This window comes from Erythranthe guttata, chromosome 1, assembly GCF_056151865.1.
Source record: "Erythranthe guttata isolate IM_541 chromosome 1, IM_541, whole genome shotgun sequence".
NCBI classification, from domain to species: Eukaryota; Viridiplantae; Streptophyta; class Magnoliopsida; order Lamiales; family Phrymaceae; genus Erythranthe; species Erythranthe guttata.
The window spans coordinates 24702-37749 of NC_142533.1; the positions used below are offsets into that span (position 1 = coordinate 24702).

The 13048-nt window shown below is 30.2% G+C and overlaps 2 long non-coding RNA genes across 3 annotated transcripts; both read left to right on the forward strand.

Annotated features, from left to right (window-relative positions):
• Positions 1 to 3619: 3619 nt before the first annotated feature.
• LOC105977226 (uncharacterized) lies at positions 3620 to 6795 on the forward strand. Its single transcript, XR_016033626.1, has 3 exons — positions 3620 to 4290; positions 5044 to 5123; positions 6591 to 6795. It is a non-coding gene; the product is annotated as an uncharacterized LOC105977226 (long non-coding RNA).
• Positions 6796 to 8460: 1665 nt separating this feature from the next.
• LOC148772511 (uncharacterized) lies at positions 8461 to 9965 on the forward strand. 2 transcript variants are annotated; one of them, XR_016033649.1, is made up of 2 exons: positions 8461 to 9080; positions 9466 to 9965. It is a non-coding gene; the product is annotated as an uncharacterized LOC148772511 (long non-coding RNA). The 2 variants fall into 2 exon arrangements; XR_016033638.1 differs by having other exon boundaries at positions 9476 to 9965.
• The last annotated feature ends 3083 nt before the right edge of the window (positions 9966 to 13048 follow it).

Genomic DNA, 13048 nt, shown 5'->3' on the forward strand with positions numbered 1-13048 from the left:
TAATAATAATTATAAATAATAATAATAATAATAATAATAATAATAATAATAATAATAATAATAATAATAATAATAATAATAATAATAATAATAATAATAATAATAATAATAATAATAATAATAATAATAATAATAATAATAATAATAATAATAATAATAATAATAATAATAATAATAATAATAATAATAATAATAATAATAATAATAATAATAATAATAATAATAATAATAATAATAATAATAATAATAATAATAATAATAATAATAATAATAATAATAATAATAATAATAATAATAATAATAATAATAATAATAATAATAATAATAATAATAATAATAATAATAATAATAATAATAATAATAATAATAATAATAATAATAATAATAATAATAATAATAATAATAATAATAATAATAATAATAATAAACACCCTATTTTTCCTGGTGCCCACAAGGAACCAAACCTCATTGGAGTTGAAATTCTCACACTGCGGCTGCCAGAATTCAATCCCAGGACCTTGCACCAACTTACCCCCTCCGGAACCAGTTGAGCTACACCCATGCGGGCACAGTTTATGTACATTATGGTATGTCGATCGTGATGATTCAATCATATTGAAAGTAGGGGTTGTCTAAGGTCCGAGAGGGCTGTACTTCTCGAAAATGAATTTGGGTTAGTTAAATTTTATGCACAATATTATATTAATTGCCAAAAAAGCCCAATTTTCAAATTTCATCTATCCTACCTGGCAAAATAGTGTCTTTTTATTGGTTAATGAGTTTCTTTTTTTATAAACAATATTTTGATTTAAAAAAAACGTAGGACTTAAATGCAATTTTTTAAATCTACAATTGAGGAGATTTTATGCACAATATTATATTAATTGCAAAAAAAACCCACTTACAAGAATCACCCATATTGTTAATGAAATAATTCCATATTATTGGTTTTCAAATTTTATCTCTCCTACGTGTCAAAATAGTGTCTTTTTATTGGTTAATGATTTTTTTTGTATAAACAATATCTTTCATTAAAAAAACGTGCGACTGAAATGCAATTATGTTCCACCACATATATCACATATTATTATTAATTTCAAAATAACCCCACTTACCATATTCAGCCATATTATTAATGAATTAATTTCACATTATTGATTTTTAAATTTTATCTCTCCTGCATGTCAAAATGACGTCTTTTTATTGGCTATTTAGTTTAGCTTTTTAATCAATTGCTTCATATTAAAAACGTAAATATATAAATGTACATTCCACTTAATTTGGGTGCCCAATATTATATTAATTGTCAAAAAAACCCAATTTTCAAATTTCTTCTATCCTATATGACAAAATAATGTCTTTTTATTGGTTAATGAGTTTTTTTTTTATAAACAATATATTGATTGAAAAAGTGTAGGACGTAAATGCATTTTTTTTAATTTTACAATTGATTAAATTTTATGCAATATATTATACTAATTCCCAAAAAACCCACTTACAAGAATCACCCATATTGTTAATGAAATAATTCAACATTATTGGTTTTCAAATTTTATCTCTCCTACGTGTCAAAATAGTATCTTTTTATTGGTTAAACAGTTTTATTTTTTTTATAAACAATATTTTCATTAAAAAAAACGTGGGACTGAAATGCAATTATGTTCCACCATATATATCATATATTATTATTTTTAAAGTAATTTAGATAAATTAGGTAATTACATCAATTTAAATTAATTACTTATTTGTTACCTTTATTACATTCCCTAACTCTACTATAAATTAACATTCAATACATTAACATTCTTCAACTTTTCCACATACTTTTTTTTTTCTATTTTCGGAGATATGGAGGGAATTCTTGAAAATGAATTGCATTGGTATCACCTACATGCAATGGTATGTTAATTATAGTCTCTTTTTTAGTATAACAATGAATTATTGCTTTATTTTGTGTTTGATTTCTTCATTCAATTCTATATGCCTTTAATGATTGCTTTTGTTGAAGCTTCTCGGTTGACATGATTGTCTACTATCAATATTCGATACGAGGAGGAAAATCATTTTCAAGTTGCGGTATCTTCTCGACAAAAACATGGAAAACTGTATTTGTTGTTGACTAAGGGTTGGACAGAGTTTTGTTACGCACATAACATGGTTTGCGGCAACACGTATTCTTTTTTTTAACCAATGAGATGATGTACTTAAGGTGTGCCACGGCCCAGCCTTTCCAACAATATGTGATATGTCTTCGCCCTCCTTAAAGTTTTATTATTAATAATATGAGTTGCATCGATTTACAAATAATTTCCATTTTTTTTATTGTTTTATCTATCATGTTGAAAGAGCTTTGTATATCATTAACATAATTGTGCGCATCCACACGAAAATGAATAGCCATAAAATAAACTAAATAAATATGTAGAAACGATAAAACAATTATAATATATTACAAAAATAGTCACAATATATATGACGTATATTTAAACAAAAGAATCTGTTAAAGTAATAGAATCAATATATATATATATATATATATATATATATATATATATATATATATATATATATATATATATATATATATATATATATATATATATATATATATATATATATATATATATATATATAATTTGGTTGTTTCCAAATTAAATGTGCAAAACACGGATTTTAAGATTCCATGACTTTTTTTCACCCTCCAGTTTCTAATGAGATCTACTTGCTATGACATCTATATGTGTTTAATACACGTACTCAAAAATTTGTTAGTCAATTAAGTCACACAATAAAAGATGAATATACGATTACAAATCTTGAATTATATATATTTCTTAATATGAATAAAGTATAATATATAATCTATATGAGAAAGGTAGGTACATTAATTCATATACTCGGGTATCGTGAAAGAAAAGGAAAACAAAAAAAGTAAAGATTATTCTAAAATAATATTATACTCACGATTCACAAAAAGAGAACGGTGGTCGGCTTATGAAGTATCGAGAGAACAATATTATCCTGCAGTTTAGAGTAACAATGAAATGAACCGTGTATATATAATATGATGAGATTGAATAGTTCCTAAATCATAGTAAATGAAATAAAATCATGGTAATAAAATTGTAGTTCTTAAATTTTAGTTATGTAATTATAGTAAATGGAATACATTTATATCTAATAGTACCTAAATTAGAGTAAATTATAGTTAATAAATATTCATATTCCATGTAATGATCTAAAATTAAGCAATTTCCTATAAATAAAATGCATAAATTTCGATTAGACATATATTTATATGCCTAATCTATATTAATTATAGATCACCTACATAAATATAAAAGATTACATCAATATTAATTACTATAAAGGAAATAAAATCTATATTGTGGTAAAATATCCATATAAAAATAAATATCCATATGCATATTGGGAATATATATATAACACCCCATAATTTATGCTTATGGGTTTCCTTTAAGAGATTATTGTACTTAATAATGAGATTTGGGGCTGATGTGTTATTATATGATAATTTTGGGGCATAAGCATAATAATTCTAATTATAAAACTTGGCAGCCAAGTTTATGACTGGGGGATAAGTATAATAAATATTTTTATAAACTTGGCAATCAAGCTTATGACTTGGTAATCCCCGATAAATACGTCTCTCGTCTTCTCTCTTTCTCTATCCCCTCTCTTTCTCTCTCGCCTACTCTCTTCTTTTCTCTCTCGGTTCTTGGCTGAATTCGAGAAATTAATTGAAGAAAATTCGAATTCAAGAAGGGGTTTGAAGAAGTGAGGTATATGAAACAAATTTGAGGTTGGAATTTCAAATCCCCAATTCGAAGTATTGGCAGAATTAGGGCTGCGTGAAGGAGGCTCTATCAAGGGGCTATTATGATCAGATCGCCTCCGGTGGTGGTCGCATCAGATGATTGGCGGTGGTGGCCGGAATCCGACGAAGAAGACAAGCTGTCTTAGAATCGGATTTCAGCTTTTGGTCCTTCGAAGAATTAATTGCTCGGAGGCCTTAGAGGTTGAATATTGACGATCACGACACACGGTTAGAAACCTTGAGATGTTAGCCTTCCATTGGTGTTGGAGCTCGGTAGTATTAATCAGCGGTGGTTGCCGGAATTGGGCAAGAAGTTCAGCCCGCTCGCCGGAACCTTGAAGGAAATAGTATTTGCTGCCGCACCTGTTTATGAAGCCGAAATCGAAGGGTTTGGAGTGAGAATTTGGGAATCATTCCTTCACAAAACTCGTAGAGGACCTCGAAAACTATTGGTAAGTGTAAAATTGTATCGAGTTAGAGTATGTTTTGAAGCTGATTAGAGGTCCGAATTAAGTGACGGTAAATCTGTCAAAACACGGCAGTTTTGAGTATTCGTTTTACGGGGCTGTTTATGTTATGTTGAGCTAATAATCTAGGCTATGTATCTTCTGAGAACTTGTAGTTTACATTGTAAGGTTCAATTTGGTGTATTATTTGGACAATTTGGATAATTTTACAAATAGTTATAAATTTTACAATAAGCTGTACCAGAAATAATCTTTCCAAAATCCCGGCAGTTCTGTAATGCTGGTTTGAGGCTGTTTCTGCTATTTTCGGTTCCGAATTTGGGACTAAAGCCTTTTGTGAACTCGTAGGATTTTCTGTTAGCTTTCATTTGACGTATCATGTGATCAATTTGGATTAACGTGCTAATTGTTATGATTTTTCAAACAAACTGTGCCAACAACGAATTTTCCAAAAACCTGGCAGTTTCATGTACTCATCTTCCGGGGCTGTTATTGCTGTGTTAGGTTAACAATTTGGGCTCAGGGTCTTCAGTAAACCTGTAGACACTGATGTTAGCTTTAATTCGATATATCGTTTAGGTTATTCGGATAAGTAAGGTGATCGTAACGATTGTTCAAATAAGCTGTGGCAGCAAGACATTCTTAATAAATGTTTCAAGAAATTGAGTATGTGGTATAGTGGAATAATACGGTTATATTAGCATTTAGAATGTTGTTAAGTGATGAATATTTTTATAGGTATCGAGCGTTCTAAGGTTCTCATTCAAGAGCATGACTCGAGAGTAAGGTGTTTTTATAACACTTGCATTGGACTTCAGGTGAGGATCCCTATCCCTTGCCTATTCTTTATGGAAAAATAGGATATATGCCGAGCACTCGTATCGTTCGGTTTATTATTGTTATTATTCGTCGTCTAAATTCAATATATATTTATTGTCACCTATCTTGTGAATCAATTTGATTTCCGAGAATTGTTGATTCTTGAGCTATTGCAATCTTTGATTGTTTCGAAATCCTTTTCGTGGAACTTAATAAGTTCTCATCTTGATTCGGGAATTATTCGAGTAATTTCTCATCCCGATTCCTTGATTACTCAATTCAGTTCTTTTATCGACTTGAATAATTCAACGAGTTTCAATTCGTTTCTCTATCAATTCGGAATTGTTTCACATCTTTACTTGTATACTAGTTGGAACCACTTCTATTCTACAGTGGTTCAATAAACGTAAATCGTTCTTTTCCCGACTCTTGGACCATTTAGGATTATTCTGTTTATCCATTAAATCGTTCGTTTCGTACCTACGGTGAATTGATGGATCGTTCATATCTTCACTTCTATTGATCATTTGAAACCACTTGTCTTTCAAGCTATTCAACTACGGCTTAAATTTTAACCGTAGACTATTGTTGATTGAGATCCATCTTCATCAATTGTTATACGATCTTGAATTGTGGTCACTCTCTTATTGAAACCATTGATCGTACCTTTCTTGACTTGTGAATTCGTGACCACATATTATTGTCACTTGTTATTGAAATCCCAAAACTTATTGAACTATGATATCGACTCTTTCCAAAGTGGAATTCATTATTGGGATTCAAAATGTAAATTGAGATAGTCGGAAGCATATCCGTATCTCTATATTATTGATTCCTTTGGGGACGCCTTAAGGATAATTGAACAGTTGGGCCCGGGGCTGTTCGAAAAAGACTGCTGGGCGGTATTGGGCCGACGGTGGATGGTCTCTTCGACAGTACCCATATTGGATTCAGACCATTGGCATAGTTGGAGGTTAACTGTGCTGATGGCTGAATCGGCATGCGCCCGGGCATGCCTATTGATTGATTAGCAGGGTAGCTCCCTGATCGGTGTATAAGGTAGTAACGGCTAAGGGAGTCACAAGGCAGGTACAGGTACATGAACAAATTGTTACCATGGGAATCTCCATGGTCTCATATTTGATATCTGAAATTGTTATCGTGGGAATCTCCACGCCGGGAATTACCCGTTGAATATTGTTCTTTACCTGTACATATTGATTGTATTGTTTATTCTGATCATACTGACATGCCTTATATTTTGGCCTATTGTCCCTTATCGAACGATCATTCTCTAGATGGTCCAATTCCAATTCCAATTCCAATTCCAATTCCAATTCCAATTCCATCCCCAATTCCTTGAACACTTATATTGTGATTATTATTTGATTCGACTATTTTTCCCTTGTATTCCTCACTAAGTCCACTTGGACTTACTCCTCCTTTATTTTCCTTCTTATTCTCAGTAACAGGTGCATAAGTGGACGATAATGTTGATGGCTCTTAGGAGTAGAAGTTATTCGGTGATTTTAGAGATTTTAATCTAGTGTTGTGTTTAAGAATGATTGTAATTCGAGAACTATGAATACTAGATTAATTGTGGCTTTTGGTCGTCACATGTATTTGATTTTAATGTTGAGTAGTTAAGTCGAAGTTGTTGTATTGATTATAGTCATAGTATTCATTTGAAAAAAAAAAAAGTACAGTGTATTTCGGTAGTGGGCGTCACAATATATATATATATATATATATATATATATATATATATATATATATATATATATATCTATATATATATATATATATATATATATATATATATATATGATGACGTAAAAAATAAATCACCTAGTGTGTTGAAGTTGGGAGAGCAAAGTAGGTCACGTGCTCACGAGCTAGATAGTCCTGAGAACTTTAATTTACTCTAGGATCCTGCGAACAGAAAAAACGTAAACTAAGCCGGGGGTTGATCCGGCGGAAACCCCTCCGACGCTCAAGTCAGACGTGAAGATAGTTGGTAATTATGGAGAGAATTCGAATAGAATAATCGAGGGAATAATAACATACCTTTATTAAATGAATTTAGGTTGTATTTATACTTTATTGATTGGGCCGAGATCAATTTATCAGGCCCAACTTTATTTGGGTGTGATTGGGCCTTCGTATAAATAGCTATTAAGTTGGGCCTGTGGGCCAGTAAATATGGGTCTATTGGGCTGCGCCAATAGGCATATCATTAAGCCCCCCACTCTCGAGTCGATTTGGGAGGGTGAAGTGCCGGATCGTGCCGAGAGTAGAATTGTATTTCGTTCTTCGTGTTTGTGTCGTCGACGGAGGGAGAATAATAATAATTTATTATTATTATTGTGCGTGCCGGAGTCGTGAGCGGATTTATATTTAAAGTGCATAAATATAAAAATTTGCTTAGTAGTAGGTAAGTCCTTGTGAAATCAGTAGAGGAGAGTATCAAGAACCACGCCGAATAAATATGGGTGAGTAAATTTTTTTTTTTTTTATATCTCTCTATTTTATTTTGCTCCATATACTCCGGTGTAGAAAAGAGAATATTCTCTGGCGGAGAAGATCCTCAGATAAAATAATTTATATGTCCCAAGTGGGGAAGGCGAAACAGTTGAAAATTATCCTGCGAAAGTCGATTGTAGAGACCGAGATGACTTTTGGCACCGTATGGAAGGTAATTGGGTCGAGTTCCGGTAAAAAAGTTGTACCGGAAGAAGACATCGCGCGTTCCGATTGCACGCGATTGGGGATATCCGGAGAAATTTCTGTGGAACCAGTAGACGTAGCCGCGCGGCTCGAGGATGTGAGAGGAGCCGCGCGGCTCGGCTCCGCGCGAAGTGGAGCCGCGCAATCCGTGTGTGGGGTTGAAGCTGGGAGAGCAAAGTAGGTCACGTGCTCACGAGCTAGATAGTCCTGAGAACTTTAATTTACTCTAGGATCCTGCGAACAGAAAACACGTAAACTAAGCCGGGGGTTGATCCGGCGGAAACCCCTCCGACGCTCAAGTCAGACGTGAAGATAGTTGGTAATTATGGAGAGAATTCGAATAGAATAATCGAGGGAATAATAACGTACCTTTATTAAATGAATTTAGGTTGTATTTATACTTTATTGATTGGGCCGAGATCAATTTATCAGGCCCAACTTTATTTGGGTGTGATTGGGCCTTCGTATAAATAGCTATTAAGTTGGGCCTGTGGGCCAGTAAATATGGGTTTATTGGGCTGGGCCAATAGGCATATCAATATATATATATATATATATATATATATATATATATATATATATATATATATATATATATATATATATATATATATATATATATATTATAATACTTTCCACTTTAAGCGACGATTTAAATACCGAAACGTCGCAAACCTGCGACGAACACATAACCGTCGCGAAAAAAAAACGTCGCCAGTGTTGCATTTTGGCCTAGTGCAAGTCCATTATTTTTCTAGGTGTGAAAAATCGTACGTGTTTTCTTTTATTTTAGTTAAATATATTTATTCTTCAATCCCTTTCATATTTCAATTAAGGCAGTAAGTATTTACAAATGTGATATGCCTAATTGGGCCAACCCAATGGACATACAATTTATTTACCTACTGGGCCACGAGCCCAATATTGAAGACCAATATCACCGAGGCCCAATCACCTTCAGATAAGGTTTGGGCCCAACGATCTCATCTAAGGTATAAATAACGATATAATTCATTTATTAAGGGAGGGCCCTATTATCTAAATAAGACTAGGAGTCATATTCTCTCATTTTATTTCCACGATCCGCACGTCTGACTTGAGCGTCGGAGGGGTTTCCGCCGGATCAACCCCCGGCCTAGTTCACGTGTTCTATGATCGCAGGTATCTCAAGGTCATCAAGCTCGTGAGCCAGTGATCCACTCTGCTCTTCCATATCTCAACTACTTGAGGTGATCTATTTTTAGCATCATCAAAATGGTATAACGTTTATATTCATAATTTGAACATAGATACCTTAAGGCAAAGAAATATTCTAAATTTGAAGACAACAGTGCAAATTCTATGAACTAGCTAGGTTGAAAACTATAGTACTATTTCTTGTTTACAGACCTGATGCGGTTTGGTGACAAAATCCTTACTCTTACAGTCTTACTTATATACAGATTTCATATTCCTTTGTTCTCGTTTCCCTTAACTTCTCGCAGTACGTCTTTATTTATTTTTTTTTTCTGTGAATTTCTCTTTCTACCTGTAAAGGTACCTTCTTTGTTTGCTTTCTTTTTTAAAAACTTGAACCTAGTTTTGTTGTTAATTCATTGTTAACTCATCTCTCAGCATTAAATAGGGACTCCAGTCAAATGAAGCCGTTGAAGCGACAACCACTGGGACAAGCACGGCCAAGACGGCGGCGGATGGCCCATGGTTGCTGGAGCAAAAGAAGAAAGAAGCAGAGGGGACCAAAGGAGAGAACAGAGATTGTCTAGGGCACAAAACGGGAAAGGAGTACAAGAGGAGAGGGAGAGTCAGCTAGAATGAACGGCTGAGATCAATCTGGAACCAAGGGTTCAGATTTAAACCTTCTAGCACATTCCCACTAATGGGCTTATTCTGCTTAGGCCGTTCCAATAGACAAGTGTGTGTGTATTGAGATATTGGGCTATAGGCTCAAGACACATTTGTGCCACAACCATTACAAATCTCCACCTTGGACCAAAGTGTATCATTAGTGAATTTTATGATTTATTGGAAGTCATCATTGTTGTTTTTGATATACATGTAAAACACAAAGTAGTACTAGTATATCTTTCTGATTTCACATAGACAGTCAGAAGAAATTGTCACAAAGACAAAGCACATTGCAGAAAAACATGCACACAATCAGTCACACAGACAGCACACAGTCAGTCACACAAACTGTAGAAATAGCACACAACATTTTAATCTTGGGAAATTAGGTTCAAGTTTTTCAAACAAGAACGAAATTTCTCAACTGGTAAGCAGGGTTGAACTCTGAGGGAATTTTTTCAAGGTCAATAATCCCTTCTTCCACAATTCTCCTAATAAAGTGAAATTTGATCTCAATATGTATAGTTCTATCATGGAAGACAGGGTTTTTGCACAATTGTATTACAGGAAGAAGATCCATATTTCACATATCTCTGTCTAGAACGAGGTAAATATAATTTAGTGAGTTAATTTGCAATTTGAGATCTAAGCTGTGGACAACTATCGGCACTACGCGCAATTCACCTGCAGAGCCTATTCTCTATCCATCTGCAATGTTTTTAAAATTAATGAGGTATTAGCTACACCATTTTTATACATTTAAAGATTTTGACGTATAAATTGTGTTATTTATTTGTGGTTTTGATATTTGATGTTGAAACATCACTTGCATGAAAAAATATATATTTAATAATGAATAAAAGAAGGAAAAGTGAATAAAAAGTTGCCGGTTGCATGTTACCACTTACCACAGCGAGTTTTATATTTTTAACATAAAGTTTGTATTAATTAACTATGCAGCAAACTCTTAATTGGGGAGTTTTATATTTTAGGGAAAATTTGACAAACCCTTCGTTAGACATGTGTAAGTTACAATCAGCCAAAAAAATCAAAATTTTAAGGTAAATTCAAAATATTTTTAATAATAAAAAAAGATAAATTTTAATATTATATCCTTATATTAATTAATAAAAAAGTAATTAAATAAAACATTTTCTTATTCAAAGAAACTGGAAAAAAATCCAAAAAACCATTTAATAAAAATCAAAATTAAGAAAAAAAAATCATTAAAGAAACGAAAATAAAAACAAAACCATTTTTTTAAAATCAAAATGAAAAACATGAAAAATATAAATAAGAAAAAAATAATTAAATTAAAATACGAAAAAAATAAAAATAAAAATAAAATAAATAAAAATTAACCAATTTTTGTTTTAAATCGAAATAAAGAAAATCATTAAAAAATAAAAAAATAAAAAAAAAAAGGAAAAACAGAAACTGAATGCCGTGAGATGGGAAAAATTAGGGGATTTGGATATTTGAAAAAATAATTAATTTTCCATAATAATATAATATATGATAATTTTGAATAATATTAAATAGAGGCACTATGAATAATTTGAATCAAATGAGTTTATAACAAATATAAATTAAAAAAAAAAAATGGATTCATCACATGAAACAGGCCCTATATTTTAACATAAAATATGTATTCATTAATTATGGGAGTATAGCCGCCAAGTTTATATTTAATACTATATCCATTGTGCTGTCTACTATGTTAATTGCAGAGACATTGTAATGGGATTGGAGTATTTACATTCAAAGGAATTATTCACGGAAATTTGAAGCCTAATCTTATTAATAAAAGGAAAAGGAAGGTTGTTGTGGTGAAATCCTAGGGTTTTTTTCCGCTCAATTTATGGCTACATTTGTCTTTTATACCATTTATTTATTTTATTATTTTTTTATTTCACCTTTTAATGATATATTACTAAGATTAATTACGTATTTTAAAGTTATTATCCAGATTTTATTATTTTATTATTTTAATGATATTTTAATTCTAAACTAATTACATTTATAATTAATAAGATTAATTATAATTTTAATGATATTTTAATTCTAAACTAATTACATTTAAACTATAAACTATATTAATAAGATTAATTACGTATCTTATTAATCTTATTAATAAGAGTAATAAAATTTTATTATTTTTTTATTTCAATTTACATTTAACCTAATTTTAATCATATTTTAATTCTAAACTAATTACATTTATAATTAATAAGATTAATTATAATTTTAATGATATTTTAATTCTAAACTAATTACATTTAAACTATAAACTATATTAATAAGATTAATTACGTATCTTATTAATCTTATTAATAAGAGTAATAAAATTTTATTATTTTTTTATTTCAATTTACATTTAACCTAATTTTAATCATATTTTAATTCTAAACTATAAACTAATTACGTACCTTTTAATGATATATTACTAAGATTAATTACGTATTTTAAAGGAATTATCCAGATTTTATTATTTTATTATTTTAATGGTATTTTAATTCTAAACTAATTACATTTATAATTAATAAGATTAATTATAATTTTAATGATATTTTAATTCTAAACTAATTACATTTAAACTATAAACTATATTAATAAGATTAATTACGTATCTTATTAATCTTATTAATAAGAGTAATAAAATTTATTATTTTTTTATTTCAATTTACATTTAAACTAATTTTAATCATATTTTAATTCTAAACTATAAACTAATTACGTACCTTTTAATGATATATTACTAAGATTAATTACGTATTTTAAAGGAATTATCCAGATTTTATTATTTTATTATTTTAATGGTATTTTAATTCTAAACTAATTACATTTATAATTAATAAGATTAATTATAATTTTAATGATATTTTAACTCTAAACTAATTACATTTAAACCATAAACTATATTAATATAATATACCCAAAGTTTTAGGACGATCCACCAATTTTACCCAAAATTTGTGTACTTATATAATATACAGTTTCGTGATTTTGATTTTTAAATAGTTTTTTGGACATTTCAGCAATTTTACCGAAAATCTAAATACTAATAGTATTCAGTTTTTTGTGATTTTGATCGTGAAAAGGTTTTTGGTCGTTCAACAAATTTTATCCAAAATATGTGGACTAATACCATACAATTTTTGGTGATTTTGATCATCAAGTACTTCTTTGGACATTGCACAGATTTTGGTATTTTGATCGTGAAATAGTTTTTTGGACGTTTCTCCAATTTTACCGATAATCTTTTTTGTGATTTGGATCGTGAAATAGTTTTTTTGACGTTGCACTAATTTAAAGTAAAATATGTGTACTACTATACAATTATTGGTGATTT